Source organism: Taeniopygia guttata, chromosome 26, assembly GCF_048771995.1.
Source record: "Taeniopygia guttata chromosome 26, bTaeGut7.mat, whole genome shotgun sequence".
NCBI lineage: Eukaryota > Metazoa > Chordata > Aves > Passeriformes > Estrildidae > Taeniopygia > Taeniopygia guttata.
Genome location: NC_133051.1, coordinates 3,759,324 through 3,786,140, shown reverse-complemented (window position 1 = coordinate 3,786,140; position 26,817 = coordinate 3,759,324). Strand labels below are relative to the sequence as shown.

Below are 26,817 nucleotides of genomic sequence, written 5' to 3'. Positions count from 1 at the left end.
CGGATCCAGCACACTCCCTCCTCTGGTGAGTTGGAGACATTTATGTGAGACCTCCCCAGGGTCCTCTAGCAAAAATCCTGAGGATGAGCTTGATGTCCTTCCTGGAGAGAGGAAGGTGCTGCTCTGTGATGATGCTGCTGATCCCAGTTGTTCCCAGTGGGGTCACAGAAAGGAGCTCCTCGTTGGCAGGCTGGGTGAGGACTGCTGAGGGATCCCAAAGGCTGTGCCAGGGGCTGTACTTCCAAGGCCCCTAAATTAATTGTTTGTGATGGGTGCCCCTGTTCAGGGCAGGATGATGGAGCAGAGTGGGCTTTTGACTGCTCCTGCTGAAGTTCATGGATGCCCTCTGCCCCAAGTCCCATTTATGATGCTGAAGACATCCTTGAGGGGAGCCCAGGGTAAAACATCTTATCTCTCCAGGGCTCAGAACTGAGCCTTGCAGGCTGAGGAGGGGGCTGGGGCAGTCTGGGGGTCAGTGCCTGCCCCCATCACTGCTCCCCACATGGTGGGGGGGGGACAGGCACCCAGAGCTTGGGACACCCTACAGCCCAGGCCTGCTCCTGCCTCCCTCCCTCCGGGGTTGGACAAAACCCCTGGGGAGTCCTGCCCCTATGGGGACTTACAAACCTGTTCCTGCCCCCAGGAGAGTTCCATGCCCATTCCAGGGGCATTCCTGTACCTCCCCCAGGGAGGAACTTTCCCCACAAGAGAGTTTCCTACTCCCACAGGGGCATTTCTGCCCCACCTCAGAGTTTTGTGTCCTCCCGGAGGAATTCCTAACCCCAAGGGGATTTCTGCCCTCAAAGAGAGCTCCCCTGGGCGGATTTCTGTCGCTCCTGAAAGTCCCTTAACGCCCAAAGGGGGGGAGGGGGGAGGTTTCTCCCCTTTCCAAGGGGACCCTGTCCGCGGGGAGGCTCCTGCCCGCGTTGGACCCCCGGTCCCGCCCCGACCCCCGACCCCCGACCCGCCGGGGGGGGTCGCTCCTGAAAATCCTTTAACGCCCAAAGGTGGGGAGCGGTTCCTCCCCTTTCCAAGGGGACCCTGTCCCCGGGGAGGCTCCTGCCCCCGTTGGACCCCCGGTCCCGCCCGACCCCCGACCCCCGACCCGCGGGGCGTGGCCGCCGGGGCGTGGCCAGGCGCGGACGGTGACGCAGTGGGCGGGGCGGGGCGGGGCGGCAGCGGCGGCAGCGGCGGCTTCCAGCGGCTTCGGCGGGCGGTGAGTGCGGGCGGGGCCGCGCTGCCCACGGGGGATGCTCGGCCCCGCGCGGGGCCGCCCGGGGCCGGCTCGGCCCCCGTGACCCCCGTGGGGCCTCCCGGGGGGTGCTCAGCCCCCGGGTTGGGGCCAGACCCGGAGGACTCTGCTCGTATTGCCTCCTCCGGGGATGCTCTGCTGCCCCCCGAGAGGATGCTCAGCCCCCTTGGTGGGGCCGGACTCGGCGGGCTCTTCCCTTTTTGCCATCCCCCAGGGATGTTCTGCCCTCCTCCCCCCCCATCCCTACTGGGGATGCTCCCCATTGCCCCCCGGGCGGTGCCGCAGTAGGGATGCTCAGCCCTGCCGTGCCCCGGGGGATGCTCTGCCCCCTCCCCCGGAAGGGGCTGACTCGCTCCGGGGGTGCTTCGTCTCCCACCCTGTTACCCCTTGGAGGGGGTGTCTGAGTCAGGGTGTGCTGAGCTCCCTCATTTCCCTTCGGTTGAGTCTGAGCTGGGGCATGTCATTCTCACCCCGACTTGGGTTGGATGGGGGACTTGCTGTGCCCCGGCTTTACCCTCAGACCGAGCATTTGAGCTAGGATTGCTTCCCTCAGTCCACTGGCCCCGGACCGAGAGCCGAGGAGATGTGCTGCCCCATCCCCACTGGGTGTGCAGGCACGGGAGTGAAGGGTGGGAACATCCCCCAAGGCCGCATGGTATGGGGGGCAGCGAGGGGGCAGTGATTCCTTAACCCGGGAGAGGAGGCCTTGATTTTCAGCTGCTCTCTGCCCCTGCCAGCCCCCCATATGCTCCTAAGCTGTCCCTTTGCATCCCCTCCCCCAGATATTGCCTTACACCGAGGGGAGGGCAGGAATGCCGGTGAGCCTGGTTCCTACCATGGCCTTCTCCTGGTCGGTTCTCTGATTTCCCAGCACTGTCTCCTCCCGCCTTCCTCGGTGCTGCCTCCAGCCCTGGAGCATCCACCCAGTGCCGAGCTCTGTGTCAGCCCCACTGAGCATCTGCCTGGCTCTGAGCTCTGGGCTGGACGGGCTCATGGGGATGCTGCCACACACATGCTCCTGGAGCTCAGCACCAGGTAAATGCCTTCCAAGCTGGGCCAGCTTGGAACTGGGAAGATGTTCATGGATCTGGTTCAGCCTAAACATTGGCCTGTGTGCTCAGGGTTGGACCAACAGAGCATCCGGCCAGCCTGGCTAGCTCCAGCTGTGCCCACACTGGTTCCCAGCCTCTGTTAGCTCTGTTGACAGGGCTGCTGCAAGCTGCCTCCAGACAGCACTGTTTGCTCCTGAATAACCAGCCTTGAAGGGCTTGTTTATCCCCTCAATTGCATCATTAGAGCAGCAATTGGCTTAGGGAGCTGGGTTTTGTTAAAGCTGTGCAAACCCTTATGGAGAGGCCCTGGTTTTGGCCAAGTCAGGATTGGCAAAGTGTTCATTTTAGCTCATTTGCCACCATCTGCTGGATGTTGGAATGAGGTTCTTCTAGTGGGTTTAATACCACCAAGCCACTGTGTGAGCAGGAGCTGGTCCAGAAGCAAGCATGAGCTAGAGTTTGGGACCTGGATGAATGTGCCCATGTGGTTTGGGAGTTTCTTGGTTGTGGTGATGTCCACACAGCAGAAGGTGGAAAGCTGGATGTCTTTGTGTCTCTGATGGTCTGAGAGTCTCAGGTACCTGTGCTCTTGGGGACATCACGGTGTGCTGCTCCCTGCATGTGCTGGTTGGGGAACAGGACTGATCTCTAGGGACTTCCCTGGAGATTTGTCAGGGAGCCATCAGCACAGGTCCCTGCTGCCATCTCCCTGGCACCCTGTGGTGCTTGGGTGCCCAGGTGCCTTCCCAGTTTCAGTGCTTGCTCCTCCTGCAGCTCTTTCCCAGGAGTCAGTCCAGAGGCAGTCCAGGACCAGTGTCACCAGCAGGAGGGGGGGGTTCCTCTGAACTGGCTGGTTCCTGAGGCACCAGTGGGACTGATGCACAGATCTGGTTTTCTAGAGTGGCCAGCTTGGCAGATGTGGGTTTAAACATCTCATCCCTGTGCAGCTTTGTGTCTTTGTGGTGAGTGGGTCTTGCTCTGTACCAATCCAGCTGTGCTTGGCAGCATCTCCAGTGGAGATGCAGAGGGACTGGACATGCTGGAGATTTGGGTTCCTGCCTGTCTCAGCTGTCTCAGAAGACACCAGGGATAAAACCCCCACTGAAACCCTTCTCATCTGCATCTTTGGAGGGACATTTTTGCAAGTCTTGTCCTTTGGGGCAGCTCCCACCGGGGGCTGGGAATGAGGACAGGGATGAGGAGGAGGCTGAGTGAATGTGAGTTGGTGGGTCCCACTCTGCTGGGTGAGGCTGTGGAGGTCCTGAGTCAGTGCTGGGAAAGATCCTGACACTTTGCTGGAGCTGGAAGTTCACACTGGAGCTAGCTAGGAGAGGCATTCTTGGAGCCTCAGAGGGAGCTGAACTCAAATTGGGGCCCAACTGGGAATACTTCTAGAGGGCTCCACTCTGTGCACATGGAGAGACGTTGACCTGAGAGTCCCATCCTCTGTCTGGGGAGTGCCATTTCAGGATTTCCAGCAAAGCAGAAGGATACTGTATTCTTCATCTAACCTTGAAACTTTAATTCACAATTAATTTCCTCCTAAAGAATGCTTTGGTGAGCCAGAGGCTTCCCAGATGGCTCCCAAAACTGAGCTGTGAGGTCTCTGAATATTAACTGGAGGAGAAGGTTGTTGGATCCATTGCCCAGCTGTCCTCCCAGAGAGGTGTGAATGACAGCACCTTCCTTACGAATGATTTCTGGGATGTTCCAAGCACAGACCTGACCCAGGATGAGGGCTCTGCTGTGGGCCCTGCAGGTGGGTCCAAGCCTTGGGGATGTGGTTGGGAGTTTTCAGTGCTTAAAGGCCGCCCCTGTGAGCAGACGAAAGGCTTGGAGGTGGGTGCCCATGTGGGTGTGCTCACACAGGCTGGCATTTGGGAGGGAGGAGGGAAAATATCACATGGAACAACCGCAGTGTTGGGGGACAGGTCTGTGCTTGGGCCCATCTGGAGCAGAAGTTTTGGAAAATTATTCCAGGCTCTTTGCTAAAAAAGGTTGTACTGATATAATTGGATTTTATTTCTGTTTGTTGTGTGGTCAAGAAGGTTGAAACCCTTGTGGGGAAAAGGTAAAAGTCTGGAGTTCATTTGTAGGGTAAGGATGTCCTGAGGAATCAGGCTGAGAAAGCTGGGGCAGTTCAGCCTGGAGAGAAGGAGGTTGTGTGGAGACCCCACAGCCCCTTCCAGGGTGTGAAGGGGCCACAAGGAAGCTGGAGAGGGACTCTGCATGAGGAAATGGAGTGACGGGACAAGAGAGTTCACACTGAAAAAAGAAAGATTTAGATTAGATATTGGGAAGAAATATCTGTGAGGGTGGTGAGGCCCTGGCACACCACCTGGCTCCCCATAGAAGCTGTGGCTACCCCTGAATCCCCAGCAGTGTCCGTGTCCAGACTGGACAGGGCTTGGTTAGTAGGGGTCAGCAGGAGGTGTCCCTGCCCATGGTAGGGCATTGGAATGAGCTGAGCTTTAAGGTCCTTTCCAGCCCAAGCCATGCTGTGATTCTGTGGTTTTATGAATGAAGTAGCTGCTCATCTCTCTCATTTTTGTGCAAAACTGGCTGACCCTTAGCACTGGGCAGCACTGGCAGCGCAGTGATTCCCATCCCATAGGAGAATCTGGGAGCTGGGTGTCAAAGCTTCTCCAAAAGCCACTGGCCAGGAGGGGACTGACCCTGTGTCCTCCACGTTGCTTTTCCGTAGCTGAATCTTCACCCTGATGTTTTAAGCAGCTCGTGGCTTGCTTATCCAGCTCTGTAATCCTGCAGGACTGACAGGGCTGGAATTTATCTGAAATGCAGATTATTTTTTTCCTGCTGCTGATTTTCAGTTCCTGCCATGCTTCTCTTAGCAAGCACAAGGATGTGCTGGCTGGGTAGCTGCCTTTAATTGCATTCAAACATTAAAAAAAAAAGAAGAAAACAAGTGGCAGATGAGAGCTCGTTTCCCCATCCTCCTGTCCGTGTCGAGCGGTTTCCAGGAGAGGGCAGTTCCCGGGGATTTTGCTGCATGGTGCCTCTTCCCTGCAGCTCCTGCCCTGTCCAGCCCCCTGTGTCGGTGGTCCCGGAGGCAGAGCCGTGCCAGGGAGCACGGGGGCCTGGGCCAGCTCCTCCGAAGGGTAAGGCATTGCCAGCAGGACCTAGTGCTTTAAATAGCGGGCACGGGGCTGTGCGGCAGGAGGGGAAGGAAGGAGGCTCCTCCTGCCTGGGCTCCACATCCCGCCTTCCAGAGAGGGCAGCATCCCTCGCCAGGACAGGATGACACGGCAGGGAATGGGTCCCCTCCCGGAATTGCTGCCCATGCATGCATTTAGACTTCTCTTTTCCACCCTTTCCTGGTGGAAATTCCTGGTGGAATTTTCTCTGCAATTCCAGATTCCCTCCTGGCCACATCATGATGTGATGTGCTGGGACAGGGCAAACACTGCAGCTGTAGGGTTTCCGGGGGGAGGCATGCCTGGAGCCCGGGAGAAAGGGATGTCTAGCTCCAGCCCAACTCTCACCTTTTCAGAGACTCATTAGTGCAGAGCATCCTCACATGGATTTTCTCCTGCCAAAACTTGGCCTTTCTGGTTCCAGAGCTGGGAAGGTGTTTGTAGCCTCAATGTGGCATTAACACAGATGTCATAAAGCTGATCTCAGGCTCTTGATCATGAGTTAAATGGGCTTGGTGGTGATGCCTAGAACTGCTCCCCATGCAGACATTCCCAGTGTCAGGGGCTGCGGGCACAGAGGGGAAACGTGGGCTTGTATGAAATCCATTATCCACTTAATCTGCCCTGTAATTCAATGTCTGGCAGGTGTAACTAAGTAGATCTGGGCTTCTTTCAAGTATCTTGCCCAAACTGTTTTCCAGGAAGGAGTAAAAAAATGCCCAGAGGTTATTTTTGGCTGTGGCTGATTTATTCACATGCTGATCAGCCAGGAGAGGAGTTATTCTGGTCCCACACTGCCCCACATAACACCAAGTGCCGTGTGCGGGTGTGGTTTCCCTGGGAGACATTGGGGGATGACACTCCTGTTTGCAGATGGAGCTCTCAGGATCCACCTTGGATACTCCGTGTCCTGTGAGCCCACTCAGGGTCTTCAAATAAGGCCAGAGCCAGGGGAATGGGCTCTGTGCCCTCTCATCCTCTGTCCCTGGGGACAGATCTGTGTCCTGGTGTGGTGGAAGGCTCTGTGCCTTACAATTCCTGCTCCATCCCAAGGAGTACCCAGCTCAGCTGGGGTCTTCCTGGGTGACACCTGGATTTGGGGATTGCAAGGAGCTGTTTCAGGGCTCTTTTGGTCATGGTGGTGTTTTGAAGCTCAGGAGGAGCTGCCGTGTCTGGGATGGTTTCTCTGCCTGATGTAGTGGCTCTGGTGCTCCTGGATTTTTCCCTCCTGTGTTTGCTTTCCCTGGCATGCTGTGAAGCTGAGCTCCTACTCTTGGGAAGGGCTGGTGGGAGTGAAGTGTGAGGGTGGCACAGCCAAGTCCTGCTTTGCTCCTGTATCTGCAGAAGGGAATGTTTTCGGGGCATTCTGGTGTGGCTACAGCTGGTTTCTGGCCATGGATTGGGATCTGCCAGGGTGGGAATCACTGGGACATAGTGCTGGTGGAGCCTTTGCCATCCCAGTGTGCTGGTGACATGTCTCCCACAAGACTGAGGATGGAATCACTCTTGGCTGTATCCCTGTGCAGAGATGCTGGCAGAAGGAGAGGTCCTGTCCCACAAGGTTGCTGTGGGACTGGAGCATCATTGAAGGCAATGTCCAGCCTGGATGCACCACTGGATGGGCAAAGGGAACCCAGTCCCCACATCTCCTGCAGCCAGGCCTGCATCTGCCAGCAGTTTGGGCTAAGGCAGGCTGGGGAGGGTTGAGGAGGCCATGTTGGAGGTAGAGGAGCAGAAAACCAAGGCCTCTGAAGGATCCAGGGCGTGTTGACCAACCCAAATTTTCAAGCTTTGCTGCTTGGACAACCTGGCTGTGCTAGAGTGGATGTGTGGAAATTCTGGAGGTTCTCATGTGCCTGTGGAGAGCTGCTGTCCATGTTCCTCCCCAGCATCGCAGCACCTGGAAGCGGATGTGCCTTTACTGGGACATGGGATGGAGTCTTGGGTCACTGCCAGCATCCTTTGGAGAGCCTCCTCTCAGAACCCTGCCGGGGGTTTGGGCTCTCCATGCACCATGTGCTTAATAACATGGCTTTACTCATTTTAACCCATCAGGTTTTAATTAGAGCCAGAAGGCTCATCTCTCCTGACCTGAGCTGTCTTTCCTTTCCCAGATCCAGAAAGGGTTTGCTTTGCTGCTGTTAGCTATCTGACATCCAGATGTGCTACCCAGAGAGCATCTTGTGTTTGATGAAGAGAGAATCTTTTCCCCAGCATCAAAACCTGGATGATAATCACTTGATTGCAGCCAACACTTTGGGCTGCCATATTAAAAAAAGAGCACTTTTTCCTGCTTTTGATCATCTGCTTCTAGTTAGTTTAGCTAGCAGACTTTCACAGTGGCCGCTTTTGGAGTTGGCAGCTAGAGCATCCCTGCAAGCAGAAATGGCTTTTGTTACGTGTGTCCTTCATGTTTACACGTTTATAGAGAAATTTTGTCTCCTAAACTGAGGTTGCCATGAGCCCCAGCAGTGCTGATCAGTGCCTGGCTCTCTGGGAACACCGGTGTTGCTTTCAAATCACACATAGTCAATAAATCTCATTCCGAGTGCCCTGCAGCAAATGGCATCAGCCTGCACGGGGAGAGCTCTCCCACACGTCCTCCCGCTGCCTAAAAATACCAATGCTTGAATTCTCCAGCAACTTGGCTATTGCAGAGCCTCCATTCCTGCCTGAGATACTGCTCATGGCTCGGTGCAGGACATCTGCTGCGCTCCCAAGGGTCACACTCTGCCCTCCAGATCTGGCCTTTAGGTAATGCAGCAGCTGCATCAATTTGGGGGTAAAAGAACATTAATAACCTTTACTCTCCATGCTGTGAGGTCTGTTTGCAATTGAGGGTGTGAAGTCCAGGAGGGAAATAATGGCACCTTCTCTGGTGGCCACTGAGGGCCCATCTTATTGAGGAAAGGATGAGTTTTGGGGACTTCATGTAGCATCAAGCAAATTACTCTCAAAACCCACTGTTAACTCAGTGTGTGTGTCCTGGGAATCTGTTCCATCCTCTTTGTAAATAAACAATTTACCTTTTTCCATCCTCTTTGTAAATAAAAAAATTACCTTTTCACACCTGGCTTTGAGATGTGGGATACAGAAAAGGTGGCAAACTGTTTTGCTTTGAGAGCTCATTTTATTTGCTCATTTTATTTTATGTAACAGTGGGTATTAACTGGACAGAGTGACTCCTCTGTCTATAATATATAACTTAACAAGCAGATTATTTTAAAGTATCAAGAATATAATGAACAACTTTTTAGTTACAAAATTTAGTTGGAAACATGGGAAAATGGTTAAATAAAAATCAACAAAGATCATGAAGTTTAAATAAGGTCTAAAGGTAAATTAATGAACTTTTTCCAAAGCATACTGTGAAAACTGTAAAATAATATGGAAATTAAAAGGAACACTTGGTAGGGTATAATTAAGGAAATGGATAGGGAACTTGGGCAGTCACTCTTGAATAATTTTGTTCTTATATTCATTCAATTGTTTATTTTTATTTTTATTCGGATGATAGGTTTTTTTTTTTTTTTTTTTTACTTTGGACAGTCTTTTCCTATGTGACCTAATGATCTGGAAAGGTTTCTGCAAAGGTTTCGAAGGGTCAAGGGGTTTGGGGAGATTATTCCAAAAATTAAATGCCAATTGAATTAGTAATTGATTCAGTTCATAAGAAGAATTATGATTGCTTTGGCAGCTGCCAAAGATGTTACGGGGTATCGCTAAGGGGATGGACCTGGGCACCCCCATCGTAGGGGGAGACAAAACGGCCGGTTCCAAGCCTGGGTTTCCAGCTCCACCTTCCTCCGAAGGAGGTCCCTCCATAAAAGAGGGTGATCTCCCAAGAAGGAGGGTCCCCTGACGGGAGGCCCCATAGGTGATCCTCCCCCCAGAGCAGGAGCCGCAATAAGGAATGGGGGATGGTCCAACCCCTCTTCCAACAAAGGGCACTGGCCCCCACACGCGATTTGTGTAGGGGACTCCATGGAAGGGGTGGGGCTGGTGGGAAACTTGGGGCCGGAGAAGAAGGGTCCAGGCAGGAAAGGAGGTTCCACGTGGCGTGGCCAGCACCACCTTGGAAAGGAGTGCCGAGTGCACTGCAGTTCCCTCGAGAGCTCTGAACAGTGTCCAGCGGGGTGCTTGGGGTGCTGTGGCCAACACCATCCCCAAGGGAGGATAGGGTAGGGTTTTGGGATGTCCGAGGGACAGGGGGTGCAGAGAGCTTCACAGAAGCCACAGGGGAACTTACAGGGGAGGAGCCCAACGCACCTAAATTTCAACGAGGTGCATGGGTGTCAGGGGCTTCTTGCATAATATTAGATTCTCCCCTATTCTTATAAACGTGCCATCGTTTGATGGAAAATTTCTGCCCTATTCTTGTCTTTTCTACTCTCTCAACCCTCATGGGATGCCCCAGCCTTTGGGGGAAGAGTGAGGATCCAAGGGAGTGATGGTGAAGATCCCCTTAGATCAGGAGGGTACCCTGTGGTCTCCGCAAGCTTGGCCACCAGCTTGTGGAGACTAAACCCACCCGCTGGGAAAATGCCCTGCTTCGGCTCACTTACCCCCAGAGCAAGGGTGGAGGCATTTCTGGCCATTCGCCTTGGGGATCCAAGGGAGTGGTGGTGGTGATCCCCTCGGATCAGCTGCTTATCAGGAGGCACCGGTCCCGGAGTGGTTCTCCATAGCCAGTTCAGGAGCCGACTTCTGTGGTGGAATCACCATAAACTGGGGACTTTATCTTCCTCAGCTGGTCACTTCCAGGGACCCGGGTGTTCCCGGTGCTTGAAGGCCTTGGGCACGGCCACTGTCTGTCCCTGGTGCAATGCCTTGCCCTGCAGGGATCCTGATGTTATCTCGCCTGCTGTTCATGGCCTTGCTCAGCCTAATGTGAGCCATTCAACAAGCCTCTCTCCTCCTCTTGGGATAAATCCACTCCCTCGGGGCACCTGGTAGCCTGGGGTAGAGAGCACACACAGCGAGGATGAAAAAGTCCTGGAGCCTCAAATCTTCCGCTCAGCTCCTCTTAGAGTCCAAGGCAGAGCTCGCTGATGTTCTTCATCATAGATGTTTTTTTCCCTTCTTCTTCTTCAGTGAGGTGGGTGCCCCCACAGATTGGCCCGTTTATTTTAAAAAGATGAAGGAGGGAACCATCCTCTTCTACGATTTGCTGCAGCGTGCGCCGTGCGGGGCGATGACACGGGGCTTGGGGTAGAACAAGATGGATTTATTCCTGGGCTCCCAGACAAGACTGGGGGGGATGAACAGAAGTTTTTATACAGCAGCTCAGGAGTAGGGGTGTAGGAAAGTGAACCAGTGAGGATATGGTAAGGGAGGAGTGTAAGGTGGGCAAATAGCTCATGAACCTATCAGGGAAACCGGGGGGCAGGGGAATAATACGAAGTACCAAATGGGGTGCTGAGGGCAACAAGACAGACAGAAAACTCTCTGGAGAAAGGGGCAGGGATAGGGAGGATTGACAACTTGGAAGGGACGAGGTTAGGGAAGGGCTTGGGAAAATTGGCAACTGGGAAAGGGAATGGATTAGGGAGGAGAACAGGGGGCAAACATGGCTTCAAAGCAAAACACACCACAACAAGGAGTGATACTCTAAAGGGATTTGTTTCTTTAGGAGACCTTGGATTGAAGGTATTTGGATTTTCCTGTCTCCATCTCCATGTGATCACCCTGTTTGCTGCTGAGAAGTTCACAAGGGAGCTGGAATGCAGCAGTGTAGGAGCAGGGCCTTGAGGAACACATTCACAGGGCTGGCTGCTCCCTGGGAGCCATACACCCTGCTGCAATGTGGTCAGGCCATGGACACAGGCATTGATAGTTCCCCCAGTCTTGCAAAAAAAAAAAAAGTTTATTTTCGAGGCTAAAAAGATGAGGAAACCAGTCACCAGCCCCACCAGCTATCAGACACTAGCTGCTTGATTTCTTCCTTTCTCTACGGCAGCTCAAAGGAAATCCAACCACTGAAGATGCCACGGTTATTACTGCCCTGCCCTGGGATCAAATGCAGTGACCCATGAGGAAGATCCACCCTGGTCTGTCAGACCAGGGTGGGTCAGGTCCTCCATCTCTCAGTGCCTGGACTTTCTCCTTCCAAAGACTCTTGATTCCTCGTGGGCTGCCCTGAGGTGCCTCAAATTGCCAAAACCCTGGTGTGGGGAAGGAAGCAGAAGAATCTTCTCATGCTGCTGCCTGCACCTGAAGCTTTCTCTTTTTTCTTGGTGTAGGTGGAGAGGAGAGTGACATTGGTCAGCTCCTGTGTGGTCACTCTTGAGCTGGACTTTTGTCTGAATGTGTTCTCCCAAAAGTGTGAGAATTTGCAGGATTTATCCCCAAATCATAGAATCAAATACTCATAGAATCATTAAGGTTGGAAAAGACTTCCAAGATCATCAAGTACAACTTTTGGCTTAATACCACTGTGGCCACATGGTAGCCGTGATCTGAAGCTGCTTGTGAGCACCGGGTTTAACCAGCACCTGAGGCAGCTGGGACCTCACAGTTTCCTTTTGCCTATGTCTGTCCCCCCTGGCATGAATTAAGGCTTATCACTCTGACGCAGCTGCTGAGTGCACTTGGTGGTACCCAAAACTTCTGTAAATATGAGAGGGCTTCCAGGCCCAGGACAGGTGCTGATGACACCAGTAACCAGAGGAGGCTGGCAGGGGAGAGCTGGTCCAGACTGCTGGTGGGACCGGTGGTGGCAGCTGGGATGGCTTTACTGCCTTTATATTTTCCTCTGAAGGTGACGATCTGTGTTTGGAAAAGTCCAACCTCTGAGCAGGCACAGCTCCCAACTCCCTGCTGCCCTCGACCTTACCCCGGCAGGAAATGTGTGAGGTTGACTCTCACTTCTTGCATCCCAAAAAGTGAATCTTGTCAGGTTCGGAGCACTCTGGACCCAGCGTGAGTGCGAATGAGAGGCAGAGCAAGGCTGGGCTGGGGGAGCCGGGGCCGTGCCCGGGGTTCTGCGGGGGTGAATGGAGCCGTGTGTCCACAGACGCAGCTCTTGGGAGGCGCTGGAGGGAGACGCCAGGAGAGGAGGATGCCGCCGGGAATGCGAGCGGCTCCTGCTCCAGAATTCCCGGCACGGCAGCTGCGGCAGTGCCGGAGGGATCGGCGGGGTGGAGCAGGGACGGGCTTTGTGTCCGCGCCGGGAGAGTGGGGCCAGCGCAGCTGCGGCCCGGCCCGGCCCGGCCCGGCGGGGATGGAGCTGCCGCGGCTGGGCGGGGAGCGGCGGGCCCGCAGTGCTGGTGACAGCGACAGCGACAGGGACAGGGGCAGTGACAGGGGCAGGGGCAGCGGCAGTGACAGCGACAGCGGCAGTGACAGGGACAGGGGCAGTGACAGCGACAGCGGCAGTGAGAGTGACAGCGACAGCGACAGCGACAGGGGCAGTGACAGGGGCAGTGACAGGGGCAGGGGCAGTGACAGCGAGAGTGACAACGACAGCGGCAGCGATAGCGACAGCGGCAGCGACAGCGGCAGTGACAGCGACAGCGACAGGGGCAGTGACAGGGGCAGTGACAGCGACAGCGACAGGGGCAGCGACAGCGACAGGGGCAGCGACAGCGACAGGGGCAGTGACAGCGAGAGTGACAGGGGCAGTGACAGCGACAGTGAGAGTGACAGCGGCAGTGAGAGTGACAGGGGCAGTGACAGCGACAGGGGCAGTGACAGCGGCAGCGGCAGCGACAGCGGCAGAGAGAGTGACAGGGGCAGTGACAGCGACAGCGACAGCGACAGTGAGAGGGACAGTGACAGTGACAGCGACAGCGACAGTGACAGCGGCAGTGACAGCGACAGCGACAGTGAGAGGGACAGCGACAGTGACAGCGACAGCGGCAGCGATAGCGACAGCGACAGTGACAGCGGCAGTGACAGCGACAGTGACAGCGGCAGCGACAGCGGCAGTGACAGCGATAGCGGCAGTGACAGCGACAGCGACAGTGACAGTGACAGGGGCAGTGACAGCGACAGCGACAGCGACAGTGAGAGGGACAGTGACAGTGACAGCGACAGCGACAGTGACAGCGGCAGTGACAGCGACAGCGACAGTGAGAGGGACAGCGACAGTGACAGCGACAGCGGCAGCGATAGCGACAGCGACAGTGACAGCGGCAGTGACAGCGACACAGCCCCGACACTGCCCTCCCTCCCGGCAGCGCCGGGGCCGTGCGAGGCCGCGGCCGGGGCGGATGGTCCCCGGGGGCTCACAGGGACGGGTGTCCCCTCCTGGCTGATGCCAGCTGCTTTTCCACTCGGGATGCTGGCGGCGGCATTCCCGGCCGTGCTGCTGGCACCGCAGGTGCCCCGGGGAAGCAGCAGTGTCCCTGTTCCTGTCCTCGAGCAGGCACAGCAGAGAAGAAGTGACAGGAGGACGGGATCAGCACTTCTGGATGGATATTTCAAAATCCGGGGGGATTTAACTGTGCCTCTTTGGGACTCCCTTGTCGCAGTGGGGGGATATCCCGGGGCTGCTGTCACCTGCAGTGCTATCACCCTCCTGACAGGCACAGCCTCTCAGGACCCCAAATTCTTCACAGGTCACGCCAGGCACAGCTCTGGAGGTCAGCTCACCCCTGTAGTCGCCCAGTGTATCTTTCAAGAACCATTCTTGGGTGGTTGCTCTCCCACTTGTTCTCTGTTCAGCTTCCCTCATCATATCCCTGTTCTTACCACTCATTATTTCTCTCCAGGTGAAGGCATTTTAATAACAGTTGACATTTCAGCCATTTTTGAGTAATTTCCTTTCTTCTACTCCAATTTTCTCCATCTTCTTCATAACTAGGAAGCTTTTCTTTGTCCTTGGCCAGAGGGGAGGTGTCTCTTATTGCCTCTGTTATCATATTCCAGGAGGTTTGATCAGGTTAATGAAAATCCTTCTGGTTTTTTGTGGGTCACTTCCACTCCCATCTTCTTTAGCCCAGTTTCTTAAGGAAATTAAACCAAAAGCCTTGTCCCATTGTGGTCTTTACTCTCCCCCTGCTTGCTCTTGTTGCAAGAGTGTGTTGGTCTCTGATGGGGTGGAGAGCTTGGAATGCTCAAATGTTTGTGATGGTTGTTGGAGAGAACAGAGCCAGGGAACACCCCAGAGGGACATGGGGCATGAGGCCAGTGGTGGGGCTCATTGCCCAGAGAACAGGGCTGTGAATCCAGCCAGGGATATGAAGGGCAGCAGGGCTGTATCCCCCAGCCCACGAGCTGGGATAACAGGCCACAGCATCGGGGTATTTGTGCTGCACAGCAGCTTTTCCTGAGCTCAGGAAGGGATTCAGAGGAGGTTCCAGCCACACAAATGCAGGGTTAGCCTGGGATTTGGGAGGCCTAGGCTGTGTTTGCAGGTGCAGACTCACACGTGGCTGTGCTCGAGGGCTTTTCCTGCAGCAGCAGGAGCTGCAGCTGCTTTAAGCTGGTCTCCTGGAGTGTAAACTGCAGTGACAGGGGAGCCAGAAGAGATGTTCTGCTCCTGCCTATGCTACAGCAGGGAGAGGCAGCTTTCCCAGTGCTGCAGCAAGGAGAGAGCTTTCCCAGTGGCTGCTGCAAAATCTGGTTCCTTTGGTAGTAATGTGGGTTTTGTAGTGATGTGAATATTGTAGAAATGTGGGTATTGTGGCAGTGCTGGCGAGGGAAATCTTGGGGGTCCTTGGAGAAGCATGATGTGGAGCCAGGAGCTCAGGTGTGTTGGTGGAAAAGGACCAAGGTGCTTGTTGGGGTGTCCTTGGGAGCTTGTTGTCCTTTGCAGCAAGGGATGGGGCACCTCTTTAGCGTGTCCTCTCCTGTCCCAGCCCAGCCTGGGGACAGGGATCGCCCCTTCCAGCTCAGAATATTCTGAGTCTGTGCCAGGTTGGGGAGGAGAGTTTGCTTGGAATTCGTGCAGCCTGAAGATGCTCTGCCCACACCTCACTGTGAGGGAGCAACGTGTCTGCCTGGCAGTTCAGCTAGGGACTCCTTTCCTGTGCAGGTGAGTCCCTCCCCCTTCCTTCACTTTGCATTTATCTCTGGTGTTTATTTTGGCAGCCTGTTCTGCTGATTTCTTTTCAACCAGCATCCCTCAGGCCTGGGGCCTGGCTTAACCCCAGGCCCTTGCCCAGTCCCACTGCTGGAGGAGATTGGACTTGCTATTCCCACCTCCTGTTCCCTGTTCTCTGCCTGATCCCACCTCCCCTGTGGTCCCTCCCAAGGTGAGGAGCTTACTGAGTGACACCCAGCACAAGGGCACTTGTAGTTCGAGAGTGGGTCCTTACCAGATCCCCACAGGGTCCCTTCTGCTGGAGGATCCTCAGACTTGTGATCTTGTTAGAGGGGGTTGCACAGAGGTGGCTCCATGTCCCAGCTCATCCCACATCCTTTTCATCTTGCTTGTGCTCGGCTGAGCACAAAGGCCTGGTGGGTAGACAGGGTCATGGTCACACATGATGCAGCTCTTTGGGCATGGTTTGGAGTGAGATTTCCTGCCCAGCTGTGAGAGAGACCTGGGTAAACAGAGGAGAAAGGCTTGGCAGGGACCTCTGCTTGTACAGGTGCTTGCATGGTTCCTCTTTCCAGGAAGCATTTCAAACTTGTTTTGTTCTCTCCAGCCTCTCTTGTGATGGTGGTGAGCTGGACTCTGTAATTGAGGAGATCTGAATAATCCACTGAGGAAGCTGCTAATTTGAAGACATGTCTGTAATAATTAAATCATTATCTGGAGGGAAGAGAGAGCAGATACCAAAACGGGGCTAATTAAAATCCAAACCCAGGATGACTTGGGCTCTGGGCCAGAGCAGAGCAGAGTCTTTTGGGGATGTCTTCATGTGTAATTGCTTTTCAGAGCATCAGTCCCCACCAGAAAACCCATCTGTTTCCCCTCAGGAGACTCAGATTGGCCCAGAAACCCTCTTGCCTTGCCCTGTCCCATGTTCCCCAGACCAGACACAGCTGGAGGAGGCCACACACTTTGCAAAGTGCAGAGGAGATGGTTTGGGAGAGTGTTTGGTTCTTGAGCTTCAGGAACTAGATTTCACCTTATCTCTGGAACATGTAGGCCCTTATCTCATTTCAGCCCTCAGAACTGGCTGATGGTCTTCAGAAATCCCTGAGAGCAAGGAGCAAGGTGGGCTTGGATCCATCCCTGCTCTATGCATGGAAGGATTTGGACATGCAAAGGTGCCAGAGGAACCCAGTGCCTGGGAGGAAGGTGGCTTTGGCTGTAGGGAGAGATGAATCCTGTTCAGGTTCACTCTGCATCTGGGGTGGGAGCACCCTGGCGAGGCAGTATGGCCTGTAAGTATGCAGAGCACTGCTGTATGGGAGCCCAGCCCCGGAGCTCCCTGTCAGCTCTGAGCAGGTCCAGGCAGGTGAAGGTGGCTCTGCTGAGCTGAAAAATGGTGACCAGCAACTGTGGTTGTGATGTTGGAGGGAAGAAAGGGCCTTTGGACAGCACCTCATGCTGTTCCAGGATGGTGGGAGATCTGCAGGGTGGGTATTTATGTACATTCCCAGAGCTTCTGGGAGTGCTTTGCCTGTCAAACCTCGAGTCCACCACGTTTTCAGAGTCCACCATGTTCTTCAGCAGGGCCAAGCACTTTGCAAAGGGCAAGGCACAAAACTCCCACCTCCAGTTACATACCAGTTGGATACAGGGTAAATTCCATCCTTCTGAGTGCCTGCACCAAGTGCATTCCTGCACCAGGGAGGTGTTGCTGCAGTGTCAGCATGAGCTGAAGGTCCTCTCATGGTGGTGGCAAGGTAGGACCTTGCAGCTATTATCACTCAGGTGAGCTGGTCTGGAATTGCTGTATTTCAGCAGGGAAGCAACTGTAGCTGTCCAAACCTGGCACCTTCCAGAGCTGGTGAAGATAAACTGGTGAATTTACCCAGAGGAGATAAGGTCAGGGGGCTCTGTCTATGAGGTGTTCACATGTGAGCATCACTCAGTGAATGTCCCTGTATCAGCATGACAGGTGAAGGTCACCTCAGGTGGGCTGGTGCCTGCAGGCAGCTCTGAACTTGGGGAGGGAGGAGGAGGGCACAGGAGGCTGGGCAGGGAGCCACTTCTGCTTGGGTGAGCATCCCACCAGTCCTGACACAAGCTGGGTTTTCTGCCTGTGCTGCCCTGGAGGGACTGCAGCTCTGCAGCAGCACAGCCTGGCACTGCTGAGTGCTGGGGCTCAGGGAGAGCCTGAACCACCCCCAGCCAGTGCTGCTGGGGCTGGGCTCTGCCTGCTGCCACATCTGCAGGCACAGGCACTGGGGGATGTGCAGGGTCCACAACTGTGTTGTAAAAGAGCCAGAAATTTAAAGATGTCTGCAGAAATGGTCACTAAACCCTCTGGAAAGTGTTGGCTCAGCTGCTGTTCTTGGGCTGTGTGTGGAGAGAGATTCCAAGCCCCACATGTGTCCTTTTGCCTTGTGAGCTTTGATATGCTCTTGGCTTTTAATAGAGAGCACACACCATCCTCAGCTCAGGCAGCAGATGTTTTCCAAGGCATTGGGATATCCCCTTTCCTTCATTCACCCCCAAGGGAGTTTAAGGTGTCCTGGCCCCCATGTTTTTGAGTGTGCACAGGAGCAGAGGGACCAGGTAGGAAACGACCCCACCAGCAGCTCTGCCCACCAGTGGTGCACCAGTGTAATCACCCACATTTCGTTCTTTTGAAAACCTGCTGAGCTGCAGATGTGTCCCTCCTCTCCTGGTGATGTCTCATGGACTGGCCAAATCCTGCTCTAACCTCCTGAGGTGGTTCAGGGGATTGTTCCCGGTGCTGGGTTGGACAGGGATTGGAGCAACCTGGGATAGTGGAAAGTGTCCCTTGGCAGGGGGTGGAACAGGATGGGCTTAAAGGTCCTTTCCAACCCAAACCAGTCTGGGATCTTGTGAACTCAGTGTATGCAGGAGCCCCCAAAGAACTGGGGTGGCAGAGTGCTGTTCCCAGGGGCTTTGGGCCAAAGGGTGAAATGGGTTCAGTGTTTTTTGGTGCCCTTTGGGGGTGATAGATGGCAGCAGGGGTCAGGCTGGATGATGCCAAGGTTAGGGCTCCGCTTTGGGTGAGCTGGGTTGGCCATGGGAGCCTGTGGGTAGCACAGTGAGGACAAGGGCAGAGCTCCCGGGGCTCCCGTGCCAGGCAGGGCAGTGCCTGGGGACACGAGGACACTGCATTAGCTGGCCTCCACGGAGCTGAGTGGAGATCACATTTGGAGAGGGAGCAAGTTAGAAACTGAGTGGAACTAGTGTCCAATGCTGGATTTGGAGATAATACGTGCCATGAGGGAGGGCTGCTGCCCCTCTGCAAACCACCACACTCCCCACACTTTCTGGAGCAATTTGGTGTTGCTTCCCTCAATTTGAAGCTTCTTCTGTTTTCTCCAGTCCCCAAACAAGGGGAGCAGTGGTGGGACATAGTGTTTCCTCTGGTCCCTCCATCTGCTCCTTCCATGTTGGGTGAAGCCCTCAGGGGCTCTGTTTGGAGCTCCCTGCTGGATCCAAACCTTGATTTATTCTCCCTGATCTTTTCCAGTACTTGGGATTTCTGGATCCCTTGTATCTTCCTTGTGGCCTATATCCAGGAGAAATGAGCTCCAGATGGAGTTTTCCTTGGCAGGCTATTTTTGAGGTGCTTTTTGTGGTTCTTCTGATGCTTAATAAGGGCTGAGCTAATCCTACAATTCTCCTAAGGAGGAACAACTTGAATTTTTCTTCTAAAGCACAGCATCTCCAGGTCCTCCGCCTTGCTGGTGCCATCCCTATGTCAGCAGTTGGGATGTACAGGGCAGAGACTCCCCCAGAAAGTCCTTCTTGCATGAAACAAAGCTTAAAATGCCAGACAGGAGTAGGATGAGTCCTTTCTGCAGTGGCTTTGGCTGTGCCAGGTGTACTGGGTGTGCTTTGGCTGGGGCTCGTTTTGGGAGGTCACTTTGCACCTGAAGGGTGTGGGTTGGAGATGTGACAGAGCAGGCAGGGCTCCAGTGCCTGAGCCTTGCCCCCAGCCGCCCTGAAATGTCACTGTCCTCAGATGTCCCCCCTGAGCCTTGCCCCCAGCCACCCTGTAATGTCACTGTCCTCAGATGTCCCCGCACGGCTGCTGCTCCCACATCCTGTGGCTCTCAGGGCTGAGGTGTCAGGACCTGGCACCGCCCTGGGCACCAGCCTGCACTGGGGGACTGGTTATCTCCATCTCTGCCTGCTCCTTGCTGGGATTCATCCACCCATTCCAAACCAGTGAGGGACAGCCAAGGTGCCAAAGGAGCCCGGCTTGGCAAGGGAGGGCTGTGGTTATCCATGGTGTGAGGGTGCTTGGGAGGAAGAGCAGGTTTCAGTCAGGCAGAGATTTAACCCCACGGTCCTGCCTTGTCCTACGTGGAGCTGAGCACCCACATGTCCCAGTAGGGGTGGAGATGCTTGTGTTAAATCCTGTGACGTTTTCTTGCCAAATGTTGCAGAGCTGTCCTGGTGCTGGATCTGCTTATCCTCAAAACCTGAGTGTCCAGAACTGAGAATCCCACTGATGTCCCACTGCCTGCCACTGCATCTGGGCAAAAGCTCTTTAGGAGCTAGCTCTGCTATCAGCAAAGGGATTAAGTAATTGCTAAAGTCCTTAGCACAGGCAAGGAGCAACAGAAGCGATGAAAACAAGGGGGACTCTTGCCCACCCCCAATCACCTGAGTTATTGAAACCAACCCAGTCACCTCTGGCTGTGGTCATCCAGTGCCCAAGCCATGATGTCACCACTCTTCTGGAACACAATGCTTCCATGCTTTGGGAGGATGGAGGAAAGGGGAGCCCTGCCTGGATTGTCTGCAGGTGCCATGGGGAGCACAAGGGGAACTTGAGGCACAGTCTTGCTGCTGTTGTCTCTCTTTGTGTGCTGGGGTGGTTGGTGGTGACTCCTGAGCTCTGGAGACCTCCCCAGAGCCAGGGTCATGCTCCAGGACCATTGGTGTTCCCTTGCAGGTTGTGGTGCCTGCAAAACCCCAAAGTGTGATGCAGGGATATGTTCCTGAGCCTGCTGTGGTCCAGCCTGAGGCCAGCAGCACTGGACACATCCCTGCTCTTTCCATTGTGGCTCTGAACACCCTCTAACCCTTCCCAAATTTCACTGAAAGCCCCATCTACCTCTTCCCTGACTCCAAATTCCCTCCCTGGGCTCTTCCTCAACCCCACTCGTAATTTAGAGATTGATGAAGGATGGTTGGGCAGGGCATGGAGCATCCTGGTCTCGTGTCCTTGTCCATGGCAGGGGGTGGAACTGGTTGAGCTTTCAAAGTCCTTTACAAAGCGAATCATTCCATGATTCTGTGGTGGCAGAATGCTGGAGACCTGCTCGAGTGGGGCAGGTAATGGGATCTCACTGTGGCATCAGGGAGCTCACTGAGCCCCTTTCCACCAGTCACGGAGTTGGTGGCTGAATTTTACACTGGGAATTGGGCAGATGTGCAGCTGATGTGTGGGACTGGATATCACTGCTGAGGCTTGGGGCAGGGAGGGCCTGCTGAGGGTGTGGAAGAGATTCCAGTGGGATGGGTGGTATTGGGAAAACCCTGGATTTGGGCAGAGCAGGCATGGAAGCTCCTCAGGTGCACTGGGATGTGCCCCGGGGTTTCTCTATAAGCAGCAGCCTCCCCTATGCCCTGGGTGGGCATGGGCTGGGTGTGGGTGCCAGGGCTGGCTGAGTGGAGAGGCACCTCTACAGCATTTGGCAGGGCTGGGGTGCACCCGTGGCACAGATTTCCTTTGGAGCTGGTGGCTGTTCTCTCGTCGCTGAATAAATTAGCAGCACAAGTGCTCACGGGGTGTGAGTAAAGCAGGGCAGGCGCTGCTTTGGCAGCGAGGGGGAGGCTCCGGCTCCAGCCCGGCAGGCTCCCAGATGAGATAACTCCTCAGCAGAAGTGTCATGGGGGCGGGAGGGGATGTACCCGTGCAAAACCTCTAGTGAAATCATGGAAAATCACCAGCCATTGCTCTGAGTCTCAGCAAGGACTGAAGCTGTGCCCGGCTTGTGGGGAGACTGAGGCACAGCGCCTCACTTTCCCAAAGGTGAGGGCACTTCGCAGTGATGCTCCCTCTGTGACAAGCACAGGAGTTTCTCTCAATGGCTGTGGATCACTTCCCTGTGCTTTGTTCTCTGTCAGAGGAGTCTGCATCCACCTTGGGCTGGAAACCAGCCCGATTGCTGGGATGGATCCCAGTGCTGCATTCCCTGGCAGAGTCAGGGGCTGGTTCACCTGGATCTGCTGCTTCTGTAGGGAGTGCATTTCCTTCTGCTGCTGTTTAAATAATCTTCCTTGAGAGAGAAATCAAAGACTCTCAACGCTTCAACACAAGGAAGAACTTCTTTCCATGGAGGAGGGCAGAGCACCAGAACAGCTGCCTGGGGAGGGTGTGGAGTCTCCCTCCCTGGAGACATTCCAGACCCACCTGCATGTGTCCCTGTGTCACTGCTTGGGGTTTGACCCTGCCTTGAGAGGGCGTTGGACTAGATGATCTTCAGAGGTCCCTTCCAACCCCAGTTATTCTGGGCTTCTGGGATTCTGTGACTTCAGCCTAACAGCAAAGAATGGGGTTTTTGGTTGCAAAGTTATGGAACAAAAGGATTGATGAGCCATGTGACACACAGCAGAGCAGCAACTGGAAAAGGAAATTATTGTAACTGGAATTGTGGCTTTTTTTGTGTTGGTTTGGTGGCTGCTGAAACCCCTCCTTGTCCATGTGGATGGATCTGAGTGCAGACCACATCCTGGAAGAGGGATGTGAGCTTGGTATCATGGATCAGGTGCCTCTGTTTCCTCCCTTCCAGGGCACATGGTGATTTTCCAACCTCTTGTTCACCAAAGGAATTGGGATTTCTCCAGGATTTCGGGTGAACCCCTCATGCCAGCTGGGGCAGCTGTGCCAAAGAGTAAATTCCAGTTCGTGTTCCAGCACCACAGTCTCGTGCTGCTCCAGAACACTCCTTGTGCTTCCATACATGCTCCTGGGATCCTCAGGGCTTCAGCAGCATCCTCAGACCTGTGGTCCTCCTTGGGATATCCTGAGATCCCGCCTCTCTCTGTGGCCCACTTTGGAAACAGGGAAACTGAGTCAGGACCCCTCACACAGCCCCCATAGCACGTCCCAAGGTGACAAAGTCCTGTGGATTCCTGTAGATGCCTGTGTGACTGTGTTTGGATGCCAGCCCTGAGAGTTCTGCTCCCTCCTCCCCTCCAGGGCCCGGTGCAGATTTCAGCTCCTCGTCTGACAGGGTTTTGTTGAGGAGCAATTGTGTCTCTGCACAATGAGGAGCAGGTGGTTGTCTGAATATACCCTCTGGAAGTGGTGTGTAATGCCTCCCCTCCCACTGGGAAGTATAAATACCAGTGCAATGCTAGCATTTACTGCTCCCTGCAAAGAAACTCAGATCTGGACATTTTTCCTTGCGGATTCTCCTCTGGTTTAGCAACTTGAGTGCACAAGGGTTGAGGTGGGAGCTGCTTCATGGGTTTGGAGCAAATCTTTGGGGCAGAAATGTCTCCTTTAAGGTAAGATATTGGGAGTGGCTGCCTTTTATTGCTTGCAGTATCCCCTCTACCCACCCTTTAGGGGCACCCAGGGCTTCCCCACACCTGAGACAGCTCCAAGCCCTAGAGACACTGCCTGAATGTCCTGTTCTGCCACAGCTGCATCTCCAACAAGGGACAAGTTGGATATTGTCCCACTGGGGGCAAAGGACACACTGCTGTGGGTGTGGGGACCCCAGGAGACCTCCCAGACGTGGATGAGAGAGGAGGCACTGCTGCATCTTTTCTCAGGTCTCCACCACATTCCCAGCCCCGATCTCGGCAAATCCATCTCACCTTTTGGAATGGGAATCCAATCCTCTGCTGCTGAAAAATGGTACTTATTTCCAGCCAGAATGCCTCATTTCCCTTGTTATCCCTGGGTGTCCTGGCCACAGGCAGCCCCTGGCACCAGCCAGGGACCATCTGTGCAGCTCCCTGCCGGCGGCGGGGCTGCCTTAGGGAATCTGGGAGCACTGTTACCATATGGGCCCCACGGAAAACTGGATCTTCCTTGTCCTTCTCAGGGGACTGGAGGTCCCAAGAGGCCACAGCGTGCCCTGGGAATAAATGAGGGGACCTGGGAGGAAGGATGGGATGAAGCTGTATCTTTTCCCAACCTCTAATTACCACACTTCTCACTGAGGGTAGGAGAAATGGGCTCTGTGGCTTGGTAGAGATGGTGAGGATGTTCCCACTCTGCCATCCCACTGCTCAGAGGGTCACTACTGACCTTCCCTGGGATAGGCAAGGGTGAATTGGTGGCCCAACATGTCCTGGCTGCTTCCAAGTGCTGTCTGACTTCAGTAAGGGTGGGCTGGACTTAATTTGGGGTGTGGCTCTGTCTGCAGGGGCAGTGTTTGGGATGAGCTTGCTGGGAATGCCAGGATGCGACACTTGCTGCCTGTCCTGGGGTCACAATTCCTGAAAGGGAAAAGTAACAGCAAAAGGGCATCAGACTCTGGTCCCTCCTGGATCTGTCAGAGAGGGGTCAGTGTGGGAGGTCAGTGTGGGTGCTGGACCCCGAGTTTGGCTGGTTGGGCAGAGGGGAGGCTGTTCCTGTGCCAGGGAGCTGGGAGTGAGGGGTGCTGGGCTGGGCTCTGCCACCCCAACTCTGTGCTTCCAAGGCCAAGCTGGGCAGCTGAGGAGGATTTTCCAGGAGCAGAAGAGATCCGAGTGACATTTTTATGGGATGTTCAATTTCTGAGAGCTTGTTGCCTCCAAGGAGTGCATTAAAGCCTCTTTGCCAGCTGCCTGCTGGGTGATGGTCCTGCTGACAGAGCCACTGAGGCTTTTCTCCTCCTCTTGTCAGGGCTGGGATGTGAGTGGAGAGGAAACACGAGGCTGTCTCTATCCTCCGTGTGTGGGTAAAGCTGTGGGTGCTTCTCGCCCTCCTTGGGAAGGGAAAGCCAGGGTGCTCCCTGGGACCCAGCATCCTACTCACTGACTGACTGCTGAGCCTGACTCACTGCTGAGCTGTGCTGAGAAATCATCAGCTCCAGGGCAAAACCCCTTCTGCTCCCCATCAGCTGCTCCACGTCTGGGCACCTTTGTGAGGAAGTGGCCTCTGAGCATGCAACATGGTGCTGTTTTCCATCCCAGAAAAGGGGGAAAGCATCATTTTGGGGTGGAGGGGGGAGGGATAGTAAAGCAAGCACGTTTTCCCTGGCAAGAAACCTGCTCCCAGCAAGCCTGTGCCTGTCAGCCCCACGGGACTAAAAATACCCAGCAAGGCTGGAGCTGTGCAGTGTGTGTTTGCTCAGCTCCCAGCTGTCTCCTCACAGCCTCTACCCGATGATTATCCCAGCACTTAAGGCCCTCTAAAGCCAGGCAGGAACATTTAGGGAGTTCTCCCAGAGACCTGTGAAAGGTTGAAATTTACAGGCACTAATTGGGAGCGAGTTCAGGCCCCTCTGACCTCCAGCAGCAAAGAGCTGCTCTGGGTGTGCCCTTGCTGCTGCTGCAGTCACAGCAGAGTGTGGGGGTGTCTGGGCTGTCACCCACATGGACGTCCCCAAGGTCCTTCAAAGTGACTGCTGGCATGGGTGGCTTTGCCTGGGAGCTGCTAAGCTGTGCAGGGCAGGGACAGACCCTGGCTCTGCCCCCTCCAGCTGCGCTTCCCAGAGCGGCGCCTGGGAATGGGTGAGATTCTCTTGCTTTTGGAGAATGGAGAAAAGCCCAAGGATTGAGGTGGGACAGAAATGAGGGGAGTTGACCCTGGAAAGGAACTTCCTGCACATTCCTGCTCATGTGCACATCCCTGACTCCATGGATATTGCTGTATCCTTGTCCCTGTGTGCACATCCCTGAGCACACTCACCTCTGCCTGTTACTTACTGAACTCACTTCCTGCTCCACAGGCCTTGATGACAGCAAGGATCAAAGCCAGCCTGGTCCTGGCTCCTTCATGTGCCATCCCAAATAAACCCTTTGCATCTGCCCTGACTCTGGCTGTTGGCCCTTCCCAGAGCCTGGGCTACTCCTGGGACTCGTGGTGTTGCTGTGAAAGCTGCAGTAGTTGAATCCAGAAATCCTACCATGGGGTAGGACAGTTCCTGTGGTTGTTAGAGGAATGGATCCATGATGGGGATGCTGGAGGCAGCTCAGTGTCTGTCCATGAATGTGGACCATCCCACTACAGTGCTTCCACTCATGGATTTTGCCGTGGTTCCAGCCAGGATGGGCACACGGGGCTGGACTGTGTCCAGAGCCACACCAGAAGTGGCAGAGCATCCCCCTGGATTCCCTGCCAGGGACCCTCTGGCAGAGGGATTCTCACAGTGCCACTGTGTCCTGGGAGGCACAGAGAGCCCCAAGAGCCCTGGGCTGGCTGTCCCCACCTTTCTGGGGGTTTCAGGCCAGGCCAAGGGGGCTATGGCTGCTCTCTGTGGTGGTGGGAGGTCTCACCCTGCTCATAGGGCTGCTCCAGCTGCAGGGGTTTGGAAGCTCCTGCCTTACACCTCTGTTTGTGTCCTTGGTGGTCCAGGACGAGGGGGGAATGTGACTTCCCTCAGTAGAGACACCCCCAAACCCTGGGCACAGAGGAGCTTTGGGTCACCAAAGTTACTTGTCCAGGAGAGTTTGATGCTTCACTGAGCATCCTCAGGGACAGGGCACAGAGGCTTTTGGGGACCAGTGGAATGGGATGAGTCCATCCTGGACCAGCATCAGTGCTGTGTAAGATCCCTGTGATTCTGTGTTCACCCTCCCCAGGCTGAGGGACTGGCTGTGCTCATCTCCCATCTCCCTGCACAAGCACACAGGAATAACAGGATGTGACTGTGGGCAGGAGCAGGTTTGCAGAACAACCCGTGCACGAGCTCAACCATGGGGGAAGCAGAAAGAAAATCAGCTCTTGGATGTAAATCTGTGCCTCTTCCTGCACTGTGTGGGTCCAGCCCCATGGGGGTGTGGGAAGCTGCCACAGCCCTGCTGGAATGGGTATCTGCAGAGTCTCCTCATGGTGAGGGTGTCTCTCCTTTGCAGCTGGGATAAATTTCCATCCCATCATTGCTCTGATCAGATTTATGTCTTGGTCATTCCCTGCAGCATTTCCCTTCCCTGAGGGCTTGTGGGGTTCTTGCCTGTGCCTTGTTTAATATCTCTTAATTAATCTGCTAATTTCTCCCAAATCCCCACCAGCAGCTGGCTGGGGCCATGCCCATGGGGCTCATTTTGCCATTCAAGTCGTGCTCAGGAGCTGCCAGACTTTGCCCAGCCTGCGTGTTCCTTCTCCATGCTCACCCCTCAGGCAGAGGCACAGCAGAGGAGGGGGCATGCAAGTCACCTCATTTAGGCTTTGCACCCAAATTAACAGGGTTTATCCTT

General features: G+C 54.8%; 1 protein-coding gene across 8 annotated transcripts in view; it reads left to right on the top strand.

The window, feature by feature from the left end:
- Positions 1-1,098: 1,098 nt before the first annotated feature.
- PPFIA4 (PTPRF interacting protein alpha 4) overlaps positions 1,099-26,817 on the top strand; it is a 62,392-nt gene continuing 36,673 nt past the window's right edge. For all 8 annotated transcript variants that reach the window (XM_072918768.1, XM_072918767.1, XM_072918766.1 and 5 more), the window contains exon 1: positions 1,099-1,216. The gene's annotated coding sequence lies outside the window, so the exon portion shown is untranslated. The remainder of the gene's footprint in view (positions 1,217-26,817) is intronic.